General features: G+C 37.1%; 1 protein-coding gene across 2 annotated transcripts in view; it reads right to left on the reverse strand.

Moving 5' to 3' along the window:
• The window catches only part of LOC121816219 (uncharacterized), a 761,897-nt gene that overhangs the window by 695,153 nt on the left and 46,031 nt on the right, over window positions 1-20,713 (reverse strand). The window lies entirely within an intron of this gene.

The raw sequence follows: 20,713 nt of genomic DNA on the forward strand, positions 1-20,713 counted from the left end.
GAACCCTCTTGCACAGGTGGTACAGTCACTATGGAAAACAGTATGGATATGTAGGCCTAATGATGTAGGTCCAGTGAAATCGTCTCAGGTGGCTAAGTGGTAAAGAATCTGCCTGCCAAGGCAGAAGACACAGGTTCAATCCCTGGGTTGGGAAGATCCCTTGGAGAAGGAAATCGCAACCCACTCCAGTATCCTTGCCTGGGAAATTCCATGGACAGAGGAGCCTGGCAGGCTACAGTACGTGGAGATACAGAGTCAGAAATGACAGCATGCACACAGATCCAGTAAAGCATTAGAGAGGTTTCCCACTCTTCTACTTTTATTTGTTGTTTAAGCCTTTGACTGTGTGGATCACAATAAACTGTGGAAAATTCTGAGAGATGGGAATACCAGACCACCAGACCTGCCTCTTGAGAAATATGCTTGCAGGTCAGGAAGCAACAGTTAGAACTGGACATGGAACAACAGACTGGTTACAAATAAGAAAAGGAGTATGTCAAGGCTATATATTGTCACCCTGCTTATTTAACTTATATGCAGAGTACACCATGAGAAACGCTGGACTGGAAGAAACACAAGCTGGAATCAAGATTGCCGGGAGAAATATCAATAATCTCAGATACGCAGATGACACCACCCTTGTGCCAGAAAGTGAAGAGGAGCTAAAAAGCCTCTTGATGAAAGTGAAAGAGGAGAGCGAAAAAGTTGGCTTAAAGCTCAATATTCAGAAAACGAAGATTATGGCATCTGGTCCCATCACTTCATGGGAAATAGATGGGGAAACAGTGGAAACAGTGTCAGACTTTATTTTGGGGGGCTCCAAAATCACTGCAGATGGTGACTGCAGCCATGAAATTAAAAGACGCTTACTCCTTGGAAGAAAAGTTATGATCAACCTAGATAGTATATTCAAAAGCAGAGACATTACTTTGCTGACTAAGGTCTGTCTAGTCAAGGCTGTGGTTTTTCCAGTGGTCATGTATGGATGTGAGAGTTGGACTGTGAAGAAGGCTGAGCACCAAAGAATTGATGTGTTTCAACTGTGGTGTTGGAGAAGACTCTTGAGAGTCCCTTGGACTGCAAGTACATCCAACCAGTCCATTCTGAAGGAGATCAGCCCTGGGATTTCTTTGGAAGGAATGATGCTAAAGCTGAAACTCCAGTACTTCGGCCACTTCATGCGAAGAGTTGACTCATTGGAAAAGACTCTGATGCTGGGAGGGATTGGAGGCAGGAGGAGAAGGGGACGACAGGATGAGATGGCTGGATGGCATCACTGAGTCGATGGACATGAGTCTGAGTGAACTCCAGGAGTTGGTGATGGACAGGGAGGCCTGGCGTGCTGCGATTCATGGGGTCACAAAGAGTCGGACATGACTAAGAGACTGAACTGAACTGAACTGAGTGATGTAGTAAAGCCATGTGCCACAAACTTGGAAATTTTATCTAATACAGCACAATTTGGGTCAAACTGAAAAAAAGAAAAAATCTTATAAGCCGAAACAGAAACTCTTTCCTTAAGAAAACATCTTTTTATGCGAAATAACTGGTGAAATTGCCAGTGAATCTCACTAATACTCCTCAGCTTGTAAAAACAAAAGAAGGGGGTGTTACATAGGACAGGGGAAAGACAGGTTCCCTGATTCCCACTTCTGATCACCAGTCTTCTGAAGCCATGGCCATCTGAGAGTGTGGCTATTCTCCGACCCAGAATCCCAGCAGAAGGCTGGAATCCTTGATTGTGAGAGTCATGCTTATCTGGATCGGTGAGATCTGGAGGTGAGCTCAAGTCTGAAGTTATTAGAAATAAGAATCAACTTGGAGTGATTTTACACTTAAGAAAATAATGTAAGAATGTTAAAAAATAATAACTTTTATCATAACTGAATGCAGAAGCAATATTGCAGAAAATCTAATCCACAGAATGAAATCCTCTACAACATAAAAGGGAACAGAAATGAAAGAAAAAGTTCTATGAGAAGACATGAAAATGAAGGACGTAATGGTGATGGAATCGACAATGATTCAATGACTGTTTTTGAGAAAAAAAAGAACATAAATGGAAATTTAAAAAAAATAGCCAATTATAAAATAGACAAAATCTTTAGTAAACTGAGAATGTGAATCTTCAGATAAAATGTATTCATTATGTGGTAGGTCAAAATGACAAAATACACAATCTAGAGAGTCTGGTAAAATATTCTATTTTAAGGATGGATTAAGGATTCTACAAGCTTCTGCTCATCAGCACGACTCACCAGAAGCCTACATTTACCATGCTCCCCCTTGGAAATTGGCAGGACAAAAATCACTCATAAGAACAAAAATCAAACAGGTGCCAGTCTTCCCCATGTACAATATTAGATGCCATGGATGAACTAATAACTAGAGATAACTGACAAAGGTTATGATTTCAGAATTCTATTCTCATTTTTGCTGACATTTACTTAATAAAGCAACAGAAAGATTGAAATATACAAGAAATTAGAAACTATATATCTGCATTGTTTCATTGCCATGCAGAAAATAAAAACTATCTGAAGAAACCTAAGAATGAATCCAAATAGAAAACTAATGATTTAGAAGTCAATATAATTTTTTTATAATAATTTTCTATGTGTAATTGTTAGTTTACAATTGGATGTTAAATAATTGGATTTTAAGGTAAGAGTCTAGGTCAGTTAAATCAGATCCTTAGTGTAAATTTTATTGTTTGATATATAAATTTAAAAAAAAAAACACTTTAATTCAGTAGCATCAAATGGTAGGGAAAGGGTCCCCAGGGAGATATAGGAAAGAAAAATGAGTTTATTACAACCCTGTCTACAGGATACAACTTTAGCTTACTTTCAGAGAATTTGATCTTCAAAATTTAGAATATTTTGACAGTTGCCCCACAGGTGATTTGCAGCAGGAAATGGCTTCCTAAGACAACTGCAGTTTCATAACTTGAGGGCAATCTCCAATTAAATCGTAAGTAGTAGTAGTGATAGAAATGGTAGTAACAGTAGTGATAGTTGTGGTGGTAATGTTAGTAGTCATCCTCTGTCCAGAAAACGCCATGATTTCTAGAAGAGTACTGACCATCTCCCCTCCTGCCCTGTGCCTGACTCACAGGTCTGCTCCCTTTATCAACTAAGTATCACAGACAACTTCTCAACAGATATCTCTTTATATCCACCTCATCACAAGATTAGAAGGGCTTCCCAGGTGGTGCTAGGGGTAAAGCACCTGCCTACGCAGGAGACATGAGACATGGGTTCGATCCCTGTCTTGGGAAGATCTCCTGGAGAAGTAAATGGCAACCCACTCCGGTATTCTTGCCTAGGAAATCCCTTGGACAGAGGAGCCTGGTGGGCGAAAGTCCATGGGGTTGCATAGAGTCAGACGTGACCGAAGTGACTTAGCACACATGCACAAGTGATTAAGAATAATAATAATAAGGGAAAAATGTTTACAGCGGCAATCAAGCATGGAACTCACTTTTTAAAAGCAATACTTATGTAAAAATGGTTATGCTCTAAAATGCCAGCATTAAGTGAAACACTAAATATTATAGAATTCAATGTGAAAGTAATTTTAGTTAAATAAACTGAGGCCCAAATCTCACAACATATCAACAAAACTCAAAAAGTTGAGGGTGGGAAGTGAAGAAAAGAGGAAATACAAGTGTGCTAATTGTCTAAAATGTCATAGAGGAAATTAATACTTTTAAATTCTGAAGCTGACAAATACATGTTTGTGCATGTTATGAAATCTATCAAAACAGCCCTTTAAAGAACCGCAATAACATTAAAAGGCTGTGTACCTGCCATCAATAGATGACACAGATCTGTAATGAAAAGGTATGTTCTGGTAGTGATGGTTTACTGGAAGATAAGGTTGATTATTTCTATACTCGAAGCCCACTTCATGGGAAAATACACGAAAGACTCTAGGGAACAATATTTAAATATCAGAAATATTCATTAATCTGACATAAGTGATGAGAAAATAGAATCACTTTAACTATGACAAAAACTAATAGTGCTCACAAATCAATGCAGGTACCTACATCAAAGGGATGTGATGTGAAATACTTGCTTGTGGCAAACACCCAGGGCAAGAAATGACTTATACCATCTTCTGTCTCCTTGTGAGTACCTTTCCCCCCCCCCAAAAAACATAGCATATAGCTTAAAATCAAAATCAAAACTCTGAATTCCAATTCCGTTGATTTCAAAGGATTTCAAAGAGAATTTTCCCCCAAATTCTGCCCAAGAATATCATTAACTGTCAAAGAATGAGAATTTCTCCTTTGCAAATTCCACAGTAAGCTACGAAAGGAAAAAAGCAGCAATATAATTAAAAGAAGGAGTCCTTGAGCCAAATGGCCCTTAGAGGCGTCCTCTGTCTCCCAGGAAGGACACTGACTTTGTTTCCCCGCCCTGCTCAGTTGCTGACTGGGAGCAGCTCATAGGAAGCATGGCTCTATCACACGCCATGCAGTGGAGTTTTCAGGAGCCGGCACCCTCAGTCAGTTATACTTCCTGAGACTGGAGATCTGTGAATCTATGACCACCAAGCATGCAAGGCTTTGGAGGATAGATAAATTGCACTAATAAAAATTTAGAATGATATTTCCAACAGCATCTGCTGTTAGAAAATTATTTTAATATATGAGGTTAAGCTCTCTCTCACACACACACAAACACACATGCATTGTTCTGACACTATATTAACCACTGAGAAGTTGGCCCCTGAGGGAGAATGGGAAGGAAGTGGATCTCATTCTATAACTTTGGCCATCCCTAAAAGGATTACACTAATACAAATATGTAGACTCCTTGCACTTACCCCAAGGTTCTTTGAAATCTAAAGGGGAAAAGGACCAAACATTTTTTCTGGATGTATTACATACGTTATCTCATACCTCCTCATAACACTATCCTGATATATGTATAATTACCTCTATTTTCAGACATGAGGAATTGGATCTGCAATGATTTTTAAACTGGCTTAACACAGTCATTAGGTTTTGAATCTAGGTCTTTTTGTCAGCCTTTAAATTTATTCTACTGTACTCCATTGGAATCTTCCAAATAATCTTAGACTCAGAACAAACAGAATTTAAATTAAGAAGGAAGTGAAATTGTACTAGGTGATACATTTATATTTCTAAAAGACATAAAAATTCAGACACACATTTTGCTGTAAAGATGCTTAGAGAAAGTAATTCATTACATAAGCTATGAAAAAGAAAAGAGATAAAATGTAATATTTAGCAGTTATTTGAATCTGCAATACTTTGGCTATCTGATGTGAAGAGCTGACTCATTGGGAAAGATCCTGATGCTGGGAAAGAGAGAGGGCAGGAAGAGAATGGGGCAACAGAGGATGAGATGGTTAGATGGCATCAGTGACTCAATGGACATAATTTGAGCAAACTTTGGGAGATAGTGAAGGACAGGGAAGCCTGGCATGCTGCAGTCCATGGGGTCTCAAAGAGTTGGACAAGATTTAGCAACTGAACAACAACAACTTCAGCATGTTATTGATCACAGAATCCTTATTAACCTATATAAAAAGAAGAATAAAATCTTCACACCGTAGAAATATTAAGAGATTGATTAGATATATGTGCAATGACTTGAGCTAACTACCTACAATTTGACTAAACTTCATAGCTTGAGGACATAACCTTCCACACAAATGACCTCACTTCATAAGCCAGCTACAAACTTAAGGGTTCCCACAACACACACACTTCTGCCCAACAGGCTAAACATTGGAAGATTTCCATTACCTTCTTAGATTCAATAATTTGCTAGAGGAACTCACAGAATTCAAATGGTAACTATAGTCATGAAATTAAAAGACATTTATCCTTGGAATGAAAGCTATGACAAACTCAGAGGGCATATTAAAAAGCAGAGGCATCAGTTTGCCAACAAAGGTTCATATAGTCAAACTTATGATTTTCCCAGTATTCATGTACAGATGTGAGAATTGGACCATCAAGAAGGCTGAGCACTAAAAAATTGATGCTTTCAAATTGTGGTGCTGGAGAAGACTGTTGAGAGTCTCTTGGACTACAAGGAGATCAAACCAGTCAATCCTAAAGGCAATCAACCCTGAATATTCATTAGAAGGACTCATGCTGAAGCTGAAGCAAAGTTAGCCATCTGATACAAAAAGCTAACATTGGAAAAGACCCTGATGTTGGGAAAGATCGAAGGCAAAAGGAGAAGGGGGAGGAAGAGGATGAGATGGTTGGATAGCATAACTGACTCAATAGACATGAATTTGAGCAAACTCCGGGAAACAGTGAAGGACAAAGGAGCTTAGCGTGCTACCGCCCATGGGGGCACAAAGAGCCATAAATGACTTAGTGACGGAGCAACATTACAGCAAAAAGGATACAAATCAGGACCTTCACAGAGAAGAAACACAAGCAGAAGTCTAGGAGGGTCCATCCCAACAAAAAAGTAAAGCTTCTAGGGTCTTCTCACCATGGAATCAGGACACGTATCTCTCCCAGTACATGATAAGCAACATTATGCAAAGAGAATCACTAGCCAGAGAAGCTCATATGAGCATCAATATCCAGATATGTTATTGGGCTTTCATTGTGTAAGCATAATGACTGAACCACTGGTCATTTACTTAGACTCAATCATCAGTTCTTCCTCCCATCTCTGGTGGGCAGGCTTATATGATATAGACCAAATCCTTAATCCTCTAATCACATTGTTAGTCTTTCTGGAGTGGCCAGCTCCTATGCTGAGTCATTTTGTTAGCACAGATTATCCAGGACTCTCCACAGCTCACTTCATCATTATAAACTACTGTGATTTTTCATGAATAAAAAAGACACTCCTATCATTCAGGAACTTCCATGTCATCAGAGGCTAATTACAGAAACAAGGGCCAGGCAATTTTTTATACTATTGTTATACAATAATTTGTATAGCACCCTGGTGGCTTGACAGTAAAGAACCTGCCTTTGAGGCAGGAGACCCAGGTACGATCCCTGGGTTGGAACGATTCCCTGGAGAAGGAAATGGCAGCCCATGCCAGTATTGCTGCCTGGGAAATCCCATGAAATGAAGAGCCCGGTGGGTCGCAAAGAATTGGAAACGACTGAGAAATTTTCACATACATGGCACAAAGCAAATATTGTCATTGTTGTTAATATTCATAGAATATTAATTATAAAGAGAAAGTTTTAAACTGATCTATGATTTATCTTCTAGCCTCAGAGGCATTTCAGGGGTTGGCCTTTGCACATACACCCAAGGAATCATGAGGGCATACTAGAACCAAGGTTAATAAGGAGTCATCTGAGGTTACTCTTTTCCAGACTATACGCTTACACATTATCATTGATAGATTTTATTGAATAATACATTTACTGAGTAACACATCAGTATTTTTTTTATTGAGTAACACATACATATTCTGCTGCAGTGGAAAATGGGGATCAGTCATGTACATTTGAGGAAGATGTCATGTACATCTTCAAGATATAAAAGCCGAAAGGATTTGCAGAGCATAAGACTTTCCTGAATTGAGGTGGTTAGTATTTGTCTTACCTTGTCTCATGTGACCATATTCATCTCAACAATGAAGTAAGGATATCAGAAGACACACCTAGGACTCCCAAGACATTTGATTTGTTGCTGGCACTACTGCAGTGTGGCCACCATATCTACATACTGTCTTAAAGTTAAGAAAACTTAGACTTGGATAAAATGTATTTTGACTGTGAATTTAAGAATCAAGTAGAAGCCCACAGCATTGCTACTGTTTAAGCAGACTGGCCATTATCCTACTGTTTGGTGAATCATTTTTTGAGAATTCATATTTTCACAAATGTGAAAAAATTCTTCAGAAACTCTAGACAAGGAAATTCAACAGCGCTATAACATTAATAGTGAGAAACCATCTCAAATTGGCTCAAACCTAAAAAGAAATACATTAGCCCACATAAAAGTCTAGAGGCAGTATGAACTTCAAGTGGAATTCTATCTGGGTCTGTCTCGGTTCTCCAATCTAAATCCCTCTTTTTTCATACTGGCTGGTTTTTGTCATGGGTACAAAACAGTTTCAGTTGTTCCAGTATGATATCTTCCCATAAAACCAACCAGAGGAAGAGCTGACGTCTCATGAGTAAATATATCAAATGAAATTCATGATCTTCACTACGCAGATGCTTAGATGCTGCCCAAATCTGAAGAGTCACTAGTCAAAGTGGTGCTATGCACTAATGGTTCAGGTCTAGCCTTCATGTTTATCACTAAACCAAACATTGCTTACTAGAAATACAATTAAGTCTATTGGGTTGCTTTGTTTGTTTCAAGGGTTGGAGTGAGAGTACAAATAATAAATAATAGCTCTGTCTTTTCCTTCCCAAGTTCAGAAACAAAGGCGAAATAATACATACAGGATAGACACATGGAGAGTAAAATGTTTCCTTTGCTTACATAGACTGAGTGGAGAATATGATTTGGGTTTGTTCACATTTCAACCAAAGATCTCTGGAGACCCTCATTAAGGCAAAACCTGTGCTACTAAGGTTACCCATGCTGCCTTGCTGAAGGGAAGAAAATCTAACAAGAAAGAAAAAGGTTGAATTGAGAACACTGGATTTCTCCTTCCAGCTCACAATCAGCTATGTTTTTCCATAGGTAAGACTGAAGGAAGAGTTGAGAGTGTTACTCCACCTGAAATCTCTCCGTATGGAAAAGTAAAGTCAAGAACTAGAAGATTCTGGACTCTCCTTCCCATCAATGATAATGATTAGCATGAGTCAAAAGGGCCCTCTCCTACAAAATCATATAGCTGGTAAATCTGAAGTCCTGTTAACAATGGGAAAAGAGAAAAATGATTCCAGGGAGCTAAGTGGCTTTGTCCATCACAGATGGTATATGAATATATCATGACAGAAAATTCCTTAAAAAAGTGACAGACACACATTTCTGTCTGCTCCCTCCACAAGGAAAATGTACATATGTACAAGAAAAGAGACACATTATCAAGAAATAAAACTATTGATGCAATTAAGTATGATAACAATATATTAATAATACTCATTCTTGAATAAGCAAGTAGGATGGTTAAAAATGAAAATGTATCTCATCACAATATTAACTAAAATTATGATTGAAATGGCACTTACATAGTTTAAAAAAATAAAATCATTAACCCACAAGGCCATAGAAAATGATAAAAGAAATAAAAGCACCCTAGTGAACTCAATAAAATTTTGGAAGCATATGGATGGAATAACAGTAACAAGAAGCTAAGTGACTTTTTGGAGAGCAGCCAGGATAAATAAGCCAATTTATGTCATAACACTTTAGAAAGACTCAGGAATTGAAGGTATGAGCTATCTCCAGAGGAAAGGATAGAGGGGTGTGGGGATAAGGCATAAAACAAGAATACTGATAGAAAATCTGAATCAAAAGTATTGTTTATATCCCCATTTTGAAGCTGTGATTAATCACTCCTCACTACAGCTGAAGTGTTGATCTGTGGAGAAACTGTGTCATAAAGCAGAGAAACAATTGACAACAAGTATGAGATACAGAATTGCCAAAGAAGGAATAAGTCAAAGTCTGAATGCTGAATTAGAAGAGCACCCCTCCAAACCCCATCATTACCCACACAAGTATCCCAGGCTAACGAGTGTTGACAGCTCAGCCCATTGGAAATGTTGGGCATCCCTTTCTAAACACCCTTCAGTAAATACAAGCCTGTAAGCCTTGCCAAACCAGATAGAACTTCCCGTAAGAATGCTGGCAAACCATGAGATATAAATTTGTTGCTTAAGTTATTAAATATTTGCAGCTATTTTTGCTTTCCCTTCTTTTCAGATCAAGAAAAAAATGGTACGTGAGAGTAAGTAAATATATCATGATTTAGAAAACTTAGCTGAGAAATTCCACAACTGCTCAATAGAAGATGATCACAATAAACAATTTAAGAAAGGTATATAAAAAATAATAATTCTGATAAATATCATTTTTAAAACATTTGTCCAAATTTAACAATTATTTACAAATAAAAACCAGTGAAAATGGAAATAAAATCTGATTACTTGTCATGATAATGAATGTCTACCCTGAGACAACTGTCATACTGAACAGAGATGTACATACATATAAGAAAGGAAGAGACATACCATTATCAATAAATAAAACTACTACATGCAGTATAAGATAATAATATTATACCCTAAATTATCCCTAAATAACTAAGTAAGATGGTAAAATAAAGAGTATCTCATCACAATATTAACTAAAACTATATAAATCAAAAATCTGAATGAGAATATATATGACATAATTGCAAAAACTAGAAAACTTTGTTGGAAGAAAATTATATTCAACCAAATGTAAAGAAATAACAGGGCTTCCCTGGTGGCTCAGACAGTAAAGAATCTACCTGCAATGCAGGAGACCATGGTTCAATCCCTGAGTGCAATAGATACCCTGGAGAGGGAAATGGCGACCCACTCCAGCCTTCTTGCCTGGAGAATTCCAAGGACAGAGGAGCCTGGCAGGCTACAGTCCATGCGATCACAAAGTGCTGGACACAACTGAACAAATAACACATACATACAAAGAAATGACATGTTCCTGGATAGGAGGAGACAGTCACTTATAATATTAGCATTGTAAAGTAAAATAAAGTAAAAATAAAATTTTTTAAAAAAGATATAACAAAAAAAAAAAAGAATGTAGGCTTTGAAGTCAGAATTCTGGAATCAAATTTTTAATAACTCTGTTCTCTGTACCTTTTTATCTTCACTTGCAAAATGGAAATAAATACCTTATAAAGATGTGAAAAAAAAAGAAAAATAATATGAATGTTTAATAAAAACTCAAAATCAAAAGTTCCTTCTTGGACCAAAATATTCAAATGATAAATTGTATTTGGATTATTAATTAGTAAAGAATATCTCAGAATAGTCTCAAAAGGAAAATAATTGGAGAGCTAGATTAATTAGATATTAAAATATATGCTAATTAATTGGTAGAACAGTGTACTATAAACATCAACACATTACATTATTGAGAAGTTGGGAAAACTAAAGATTAACCCATACATCAGAATTTTTAAATATGTTTTGAATTAAAATATGCTTAGATAATAGTTTTACATGTATGGGAAAAATATCTATTCATATGATCACAAAATGTAACAGCTCATCCCTTAACATTTTGGCATGCACTATACATCATTATACAAAACATTAACAATATCCAAAATGCCCCAAATAAAATAAAACTGGATGGTTAGCCCATAGTGGAAGGGTGATATGAAGTGGTAGTTGATAAATTTTGAGCTATCTAAGAAAAAGAGGTATTTCCTTGCCCCAAACCAAATGAAATTATATAAAATTTTGAATTATAGCCATAAATAAAAACTCAAAAGTCTTTAAAAAGTTTGGAGTAAAAGTAACAAAAATTGATTCAAATGTAATTATAATACCTGGTTTACAAACTAAGCTCAGTGTACAAATGTGCAAATTCACCAGCAAGCAACTGTAAAGAATACCATTTTAGTAAGCAAATTAAAATATTTAGCCTCAATTGTATTTCAAATGTACAATTTAAAGTCAGTGATATAATTGTTTACTGTACCAGTAAAATTAAATGATGTGTGCTTTGGCAGATATCTTAAAATTGGCATCTTCTGGAGAAGGACAACATGTCCTTTCACAAGAATGACACGAAAAAATAGGAAACATTTCATTTTTAAAAGAATACACTAAAAATACAGAATGCAAATCTCTGTTAATTTAAAAAGGATAAAGCCATAATGAAACAATTCACCAAAATATGAAGTAATGTGGCATTTATCATAACTGTGAAGAAGATTTCTATGATTAATTCAAATCAGTGAAACATTTACCATTTGTTTAATATGTGTTAGGTATTATTCTAGTGCCTCAGAAAATTAAAGATTGAACAATAAATATATAGTCTTATGTCTCTAAGAGCATATGATTTGCTGTAAGACTAGAAGTGGGACAGTAAAAAAAAAATTTTAATCAGATGTAATACATATTGGAAAGTAACAAAACTAATATATATGCTGTATTATGAAATTTAAATTTTTTAAAACCCTTTTTAGAGAAAAGTTTGGCATTTCATACAATGAGCCATAAACATTTCATAACTATTTTTATTCAGTAATATGATTTCTGGAAATTTAGTCTAAGAAAATACATCCAAGGAAATAAAAGCATAATGAATTAATTTGGTATTAAGGCAGTAAGACCTGAAGGGTATTCTTCGGAAAACTGGTTACATTTAATAATCATTATGAATATAGCAGTCAACATTAAAATTATACATACATTGTACAGACACATACATATGTATAGAAAACTTGAGATACATGGTTTTAGTATTACGTTAAATATGTTTCAAAAGCATAAACTCGGAAAAAGTCTGGAAGGAAATGATAATGTAGAGATGCATATGCTTGAATTAGGGATGATTTTCATTTATATTCAATATTTTTTAGCTTGCCAAATACATAGACTTCCCCTGGGCAAACATTCTCTAAAGCTGTTGGATTTTTTAATAATTTTAACACAATTTAAAACAAAGGGGTTTTATATGCTTCGCTAATACAAATTTTTGAACCCAAGAGTCCTACTCTTCTATTTTATTAGGAGGTCTTTTAGACTTACATCTTCACCTGTTAAGCAGTTAACTGAAGCAGAACCTGGCAGCAGAGAAGGTTAACAAAGGGAGGACTTCCAGGCTTTGGCCGGCCCTACGCTGATGCTAAGAACCGACTTATTGGAAAAGACCCTGATGCTGGGAAAGACTGAGGGCAGGAAGACAAGGGGTTGACAGAGAATGAGGTGGTTGGATGGCATCACCAACTCAATAACATGAGTTTGAGAAAACTTCAGGAGAGAGAGAAAGGCAAGGAAGCCTGGCGTGCTGCAGTACATGGGGTTGCAAAGAATCAGACATGACTTCGCAACTAAACAGCAACAACTCTTAGTTCCTTGAAATTTGACTTTTGTCTCTCAATCCTTCAACACTGGATTTAGATTGGGGGTACTGAATTTTATCCAAGATTACAGAATCTAAAGCAATATGGTTTTATCCTATTACATAGGAAAGAGGAACACCATATTAGATGTTGTATGTAGGTGCAGAGAAAGGATAAACATTTTACCTATATTTTGCAAGGCATTCATTTAAAGGTTTACTGTGAATAAACTGAGTACCAAATAACAGCATTAACTGCATGGTACCTAGAAACAAACCCTCATCCACCTCCTGACTAATTCAGTCCAAGAGTGGGCACACTCCTTCCCTTGACAATCATCCCAGCAACACAACCAAGTGAAATGCCCAAGAAATCTCAATGGTTCATAACATATTTCTCAAAGCTGTAGGCGTTCCACCTTCAATAACCCACATGAGGCACATTTAGTACAATCTCAGTTTCCCTCTCAGGAAAATCATTTTTCTACTTACTTAAGTAAATAACTGAAATTAAAGCTCAACTGACCATATTAAAAACCCAGCACTTAATATCCTGTTTGCAGACTCAGGTGATCTTCTTTTTCTCCCAAGGGCAAGGCAATGAAAGTGAAAATGAAAGTGAAGTCGTGTCCAGCGATTTGTGACTCCATGGACTCTAGCCAGAGAGTTCCAGAAAAATATCTATTTCTGCTTTATTGATTATGACAAAGCCTTTGACTGTGTATATCACAATAAACTGTGAAAAATTCTGAAAGAGATGGGAATACCAGACCATCAGACCTGCCACTTGAGAAACCTATATGCATGCCAAGAAGCAACAGTTAGAACTGGACATGGAACAACAGACTAGTTCCAAATAGGAAAAGAAGTACAGCAAGGCTGTATATTGTCACTCTGCTTATTTAACTTATATGCAGAGTACATCATGAGAAACCCTGGGCTGGAAGAAGCACAAGCTGGAATCAAGATTGCCGGGAGAAATATCAATAACCTCAGATATGCAGATGACACCACTCTTATGCCAGAAAGTGAAGAGGAACTGAAAAGCCTCTTGATGAAAGTGAAAGAGGAGAGTGAAAAAGTTGGCTTAAAGCTCAACATTCAGAAAATGAAGATCATGGCATCTGGTCCCATCGCTTCATGGCAAATAGATGGGGAAACAGTGGAAACAGTATCAGACTTTATTTTTTGGGCTCCAAAATCACTGCAGATGGTGATTGCAGCCATGAAATTAAAAGACACTTACTCCTTGGAAGAAAAGTTATGACCAATGTAGATAGCACGTTGAAAAGCAGAGACATTACTTTGCCAACAAAGGTTCGTCTAGTCAAGGCTATGGTTTTTCCAGTAGTCATGTATGGATGTGAGAGTTGGACTGCGAAGAAAGCTGAGTACCGAAGAATTAATGCTTTTGAACTGTGGTGTTGGAGAAGACTCTTGAGAGTCCCTTGGACTGCAAGTACATCCAACCAGTCCATTCTGAAGGAGATCAGCCCTGGGATTTCTTTGGAAGGAATGATGCTAAAGCTGAAACTCCAGTACTTTGGCAACCTCATGTGAAGAGTTGACTCATTGGAAAAGACTCTGAGGCTGGGAGGGATTGGGGGCAGGAGGAGAAGGGGACAACAGAGGATGAGATGGCTGGATGGCATCACTGACTCAATGGACATGAGTCTGAGTGAACTCCAGGAGTTGGTGATGGACAGGGGGGCCTGGCGTGCTGCAATTCATGGGGTCGCAAAGAGTTGGACATGACTGAGTGACTGAACTGAACTGGACTCTAGCCTACCAGGCTCCTTAGTCCAGGGAATTTTCCAGGCATGAGTACTGGAGTGGGTTGCCATTTCCTTCTCCAGGGGATCTTCCTGACCCAGGGATCGAACCAGGGTCTCCCACATTGCAGGCAGATACTTTTACCATCTGAGTCACCAGGGAAGCCAATAAGTTACTTGAAAAAATAAAAGTGCTAGTCCTTCATTCATGTCCAACTCTTTGCGACCCAATAGAGATCTACCTTGTTGTTTTGGGTCCATATAGTCTCAGATCACAAAGAAAATCAACTTTCAAGAGAGAGTAGTTGGTTGTCAGTGGATTGGAAGTGGAAAAGATTATTTCAGATTGAGGTGACAGAGGAAAAAAAGAACTCAGAAGCTTTATTCTGCTTTGCTGGTTCAGGGAGCTATGCTTAGTTCAGAGGGACATGGGGTTTAAAGTGCCATAGAAATGCAATAGGACATGCAGCTAGAGACTCAGGCTGGTACCTGGTCACTGAAGTGTAAAGGTGCTACACGTTAAGCTATGTTGTTTGCATTGCGTAGGACTGATTGTTGTGTTGTTAGTTGCTAAGTTGTGTCTGACTCTTTTGAGACCCCATGTACTGTGGTCTGTCAGGATCTTCTGTCCATGGGATTTCCCAACCCACTGGAGTCAGTTGCCATTTCTTTCTCCAGGGGATTTTCCTGACCAAGGGATTGAACCTGAGTCTCTGACATTGGAAAGCAGATTCTTTACCACTGGCCCCCCAGGGATGCTCTTCCCAACTCCCTATTCATTGGAACACCCAGCGTGTAAAGGGCCATCAGCTGAGCCAGGGTGGTTCAGGAACTCAGCTGATGCCATTCTGTGGATGACATTCCCTAGACTAGAGTCCTGACTTAGGACATGTATGTGACCTAGTCTGGAAAAACAGGCAAGATGCAAGGGTTTCCTGTGGACTTATGGGGATGAAGTTTTCTTGGTCTCTATAGAGAACCACCCACGACAAGGTACTGATTCTTTGGTTGTCAGGAGAGAGAATGACCACATGGTATTGCTTCAACCAGTTCATCACCAGTTGGGAACTCTACAGCTAAAGGGTAAAGTCCATACATATGAGAGCAGAACTAAAGAGAGAAAAATAGTTGGAGAAATGGGCTTTCACCTGCCCCAAATTTCTTCCTGTTTCTGGACTTTAAGGTGGTTGTTGTTGTTCAGTCACTAAATCATGTCTGACTCTTTGCAACCCCATGGACCTGCAGCACTCCAGGCTTCCCTGTCCTTCGCTACCTCCCAGAGTTTGCTCAAAATCATGTCTATTGAGTCAGTGATATTATCTAACCATCTCATCCTCTGCCACCCCCTTCTCCTCTTGCCCTCAATCTTTCTCAGCATCAGGATCTTTTCTAGCTCTTCACATCAGGTGCCAAAGTATTACAGCTTTAGCATCTGTCCTTCCAATGAATATTCAGGGGTTATTTCCTTTAGGATTGACTGGTTTGGTTTCTTGCTGTCCAAGAGGCTCTCAAGAGTCTTCACCAGCACCACAGTTTGAAAGCATCGGTTCTTCAGCACTCAGCCTTCCCTATGATCCGACTCTCACATACATACATGACTACTGGAAAAACATATCTTTGACTATACAAACCTTTGTCAGCAAAGTGATATCTCTGCTCTTTAATACACTGTCTAGGTTTGTCATAGCTTTCTTTCCAAGGAGGAAGTGTCTTTTAATTTTGTGGCTGTAGTCATCATCTGCAGTCATACTGGAGCCCAAGAAAATAAAATCTGTCACTGTTTCAACTTTTTCCCCATCTATTTGCCATGAAGTGACAGGATAAGATGCTATGATCTCAGTTTTATGAATGAATTTAAGGTACAGAAAGCAATAAGCAGAGTAATATTCAAAATATGAAACAACCTATATACTATGACACACGTATATATGCAACATAAATATAACTCAATATATATCAGTCACAATATCATTCTGATAACTTCCAAACTTTTTCTTGATTTTAGAAACTGTTGTCATGATCATTTCTTTGATATGCTACCTCAAGCTTAATGATTTTTTAAGTCTATTTAAGTCATATTTGACAAAAAGAACTTCTTCCAAAAATTTCCCATGAAATTATTATATGACATAATCTAAATAGAGAAATATAGTTCAGTATATGGAATCTTTTCCATGTTTCTGCTAAAATTAACAAAATTATATGCATTACTTTGCCGACTAAGGTCCGTCTAGTCAAGGCTATGGTTTTTCCTGTGGTCGTGTATGGCTGTGAGAGTTGGACTGTGAAGAAGGCTGAGCACTGAAGAATTGATGCTTTTGAACTGTGGTGTTGGAGAAGACTCTTGAGAGTGCCTTGTACTGCAAGGAGATCCAACCAGTCCATTCTGAAGGAGATCAGCCCCGGGATTTCTTTGGAAGGAATGATGCTAAAGCTGAAACTCCAGTACTTTGGCCACCTCATGCGATGAGCTGACTCATTGGAAAAGACTCTGATGCTGGGAGAGATTGGGGATAGGAGGAGAAGGGGACGACAGAGGATGAGACGACTGGATGGCATCATGGACTCGATGGACATGTGTCTGAGTGAACTCCAGGAGCGGGTGATGGACAGGGAGGCCTGGCGTGCTGTAATTCATGGGGTCGCAAAGAGTCGGACATGACTGAGCGACTGAACTGAACTGAACTGACTGATATTCAAAATATGTTTAGCTTATAATGCTCTTTGGTTTTTATATATTAACTCTCTAATTCATGAGAACCATTTATTGGAATATAATTATTTAGTCCAGCTATATTGATTTTTATTAATCTTCAATCTACAGATGAAAATATTATTTGAAAAGAATTCAAAATAATACATTGAAAGAACTTTGATGCTTATTAAATATTTTACTTTGCTATCACTTTTATGTGAACTTTCAGTGTATATTATAGTCTTTTCATTAGAATTATTTTGCTTCAAATGTTATAACATGCTTTTATATCTATATCTTGTTCTCTTTCTTAGATTTTTTAATTTAATGTATATATTTAATCATTTTATCATGCATTAATCAGACAGCTTTAATAAAACAATTTTTTTCTTGTAAAACTAAACAAAGTGAGAAATATACTACTCTTCAAACTCTAATCCCTTGAGGAAAAAGTCCACTTTCCCAGCTGCTAATTATTCCCACTGCAAAATTTCTATTACAATTGACTCCTGGATGCTTCTTAAAGTTTCCAGACCACATTTGGTGCTCCAGTGGCACAGACTGCCAACAGAGATACAAATACTCTTCCAATTTTCATGTCGTCAATTCCAAGCAAGTTAGTATGTCATTTAATTCTCTCAAATATGTATCTAGGGCTTCCCAGGTGGTGCTAGTGGTAAGAACCTGCCTGCCAATGCAGGGGATACAAGAGACATGGGTTCTATCCCTGGGTCAGGAAGATTCCCTGGAGAAGGGCCTGGCAACCCACTCCAGTTTTCTTGCCTGGAAAATCCCATGGACAGAGGAGCCAGGTGGCTACAGTCCACAGGGTTGTACAGAGTTGGACGCAAGTGAAGCAACTTAACACACACATACACAGTGGGGGTCTAATATATGAAGATAAAATTCATCAAGAAAGGAATTTAATCACGTATTGTTTACATGTTCTATTGCCTTATCCAGAAATAATTGAATGTGATAATGTACTGCCAAATTAAAACATCCAGAAATTTTAACAAAAATTTGGCTTAAACTCTAAACATTTTCCTTCATAATATATTGGCCCAACTATGTAAAAATATAAGATTTCCAGTCAGATGTTTCTCATTTAAGTTATTTTTCTTGAACACCAACAAAGAAGATTGGTAAGTTATTTCAGTAATTATATGTTTTCTCACAAGTGGAGCCATAAATCTGAATTACAAAAATATATTAGTATTATTATTTGTGAAATCCTCTTAATATTTTATATCTAGACATGCTTGAATATTTTTAATATAAAATAAATTTCTAATGGTACTTTCTAAGTTATTTTAATTTACTTTATTGATATTCTTTTAAGAAATCAGTTTATATTATTTCAATTATTTTATTAAGTGATGTTAGAGGTGATATTATATGAAACTGAACTGAAGACTAATGATTTTCCCCTTTGGTGATTGCAAATTTTCTCAATTTGAACCATGAGCTTTAATAAAACAAGATTAACATTCTGATGAAATATATGTGTTTAGCACTTTCAAACTTTATTGACAAAATTTTTGAATGCTCAAAAGCCATGATAAGCTACTTATATATTTCCTTGAAATAAATTGCTTTTTATTCAAGAAATACAAATGATTTGTTTTCTTTTATATTAATTCTTATACATTATCTGAACTTTTATGATTTTTTGCTCAACATCAGTTGTCCCAAGAGTGTTTATTATTTTATTTCATAAAATCTTTTCTGTGCTCCTCCAAATTCTAAAGAGTCATCTTTATAACATCTATTCCCACATAAACTCTGACAGTCCCAATAGATTCTTAAAGTAAGAGATACTTATATTTCAAAGTAATAATGATCAACTAATTAAAAGACAACGAAAACTGTCAATTCTCCTAAAAATAAAAAAGAGCACTTTTTTTCAGAATACATATTAAATGATATAGATTCATTTACTATTTGGAACTGCAAATATTTTGGGTCTCACTATGGGAAGAGGACTACCTATTAATTCATAATGTGACATCATATGACAATTAACTTGCATCAACAAACTTGTAGTTTGATTTTTATCAATGGCCTCACTACTTCACTATTCTTTGTATCCATGCGTCTTTGCTATGTAGTTTTGCAGTGCCATCTCAATCTGTTTCTGGGCTCTAAGTGACTTGCTTGGGCAACATATTAGTAAGTATGATGCAGGTAGAAGTTTGAAGGAGACGCGGGGAACATAGTTTCAATCCCTGTGTTGGGAAGATCCCCTGGAGGAGAAAATGGCAACCCATTCCAATATTCTTGCTGAGAAAATCCCATGGACAGAAGAACCTGACAGTCTAGAGTCCATAGAGCTGCAGAGTTGGACACTACCGAGGGACTGAGCATACACGTTAATGGGTATACATTTGCTTCCCTGTCTTTGCCAAGAAACCATACCTAGGCTAAATTTCTGCAGGATGGTCTGTGTGTGGAACAGAGCTAAGTCACTCCAACTGGGTAACTCAGATTCATCCCTGAGAAATGCAACAAAACCAGGCAAGATAAAAAAGACACCTCCTGATATGTAGCTGACAGCAGCCACATGAACATATACAGCTGAGATCAACTGAGCACATGAGATCATCTAAATCCTAGAAAAATCACAAGCTAAATGAATTGTATTATTGCACACCACTGAGCTTTTGTGGCCATAGACAAGTTTTATGGCTAATTTCTATTCATTAATTAATTTTACTCTTTATTGCCATTACTATTAGAGATTTAGCAACCAATGAAAACACACTATACATTTTAAGAAACTAGCATAACTATGCTGGTATGAATCAGCTAAACATCAGCCAAGCAGTGAGTGTCAGAATTTAGAGCTGCTTGCGTGGGTTTTCTGTTACCTATGTCCAAAATCAACAAAAATGATGTAATTTGTGCTTTTATCCTGGAAGTAATAGGAAAACACTCAGTGATGGCAACTCTTCAAAGTCCCACAACATAATGGCCAATAATTTGTCTACATTTTCTGCACATCTGCTTGACCCAGAAGCCAATTTTCCAATTTGAATATAAATATCTTACCATCTTCCTTTCTATTCTGAGCCAAGAATGATCACATGGCTTTTAGTAACTTAGAGTAGTCATAATCACTGAGATCAACCTCATAAAACATCATATGAGGCCAGTAGAAACTTCAGATAAAACTTAACTTTTATAAATTTGATAGTTATTGAATTAATGATATTGGAGGGAAGAAGTTATACCTTAAGAAACCA

This window comes from Ovis aries, chromosome 1 (assembly GCF_016772045.2).
Source record: "Ovis aries strain OAR_USU_Benz2616 breed Rambouillet chromosome 1, ARS-UI_Ramb_v3.0, whole genome shotgun sequence".
NCBI classification, from domain to species: Eukaryota; Metazoa; Chordata; class Mammalia; order Artiodactyla; family Bovidae; genus Ovis; species Ovis aries.